Consider the following 225-nt stretch of genomic DNA (forward strand, 5'->3'; position numbering starts at 1 on the left):
GCCTGCGCCCCTCCCTCCACTCTGCCAACACTGGGTTCTCTCTCGCTCTTTCTCTCCCCTGTGTTTTCAAACAGGAAGTGCACGGCTGTCTGTAACGTGCTGCCGGGTCCCAGGATGGAGGAGTGAAGTCTCCGTGTCGCCGCGGGTTGCAGCCTGCGGAGCCCACCGGAAGCCGAGTCCTCGGAGAGCGCCCTGAGGGAGCAGGGTGGCGGCCTGGTCCAGGTG

The 225-nt window shown here is 65.3% G+C and overlaps 1 protein-coding gene across 5 annotated transcripts in view; it reads left to right on the top strand.

The window, feature by feature from the left end:
* LRRC8D (leucine rich repeat containing 8 family, member D) overlaps positions 1–225 on the top strand; it is a 125,614-nt gene that overhangs the window by 26,288 nt on the left and 99,101 nt on the right. For all 5 annotated transcript variants that reach the window (XR_001361541.1, XM_005863361.2, XM_005863362.2 and 2 more), the window contains exon 2: positions 75–222. The gene's annotated coding sequence lies outside the window, so the exon portion shown is untranslated. The remainder of the gene's footprint in view (positions 1–74; positions 223–225) is intronic.

The sequence above is a fragment of the Myotis brandtii genome, unplaced genomic scaffold (assembly GCF_000412655.1).
Source record: "Myotis brandtii unplaced genomic scaffold, ASM41265v1 scaffold177, whole genome shotgun sequence".
NCBI lineage: Eukaryota > Metazoa > Chordata > Mammalia > Chiroptera > Vespertilionidae > Myotis > Myotis brandtii.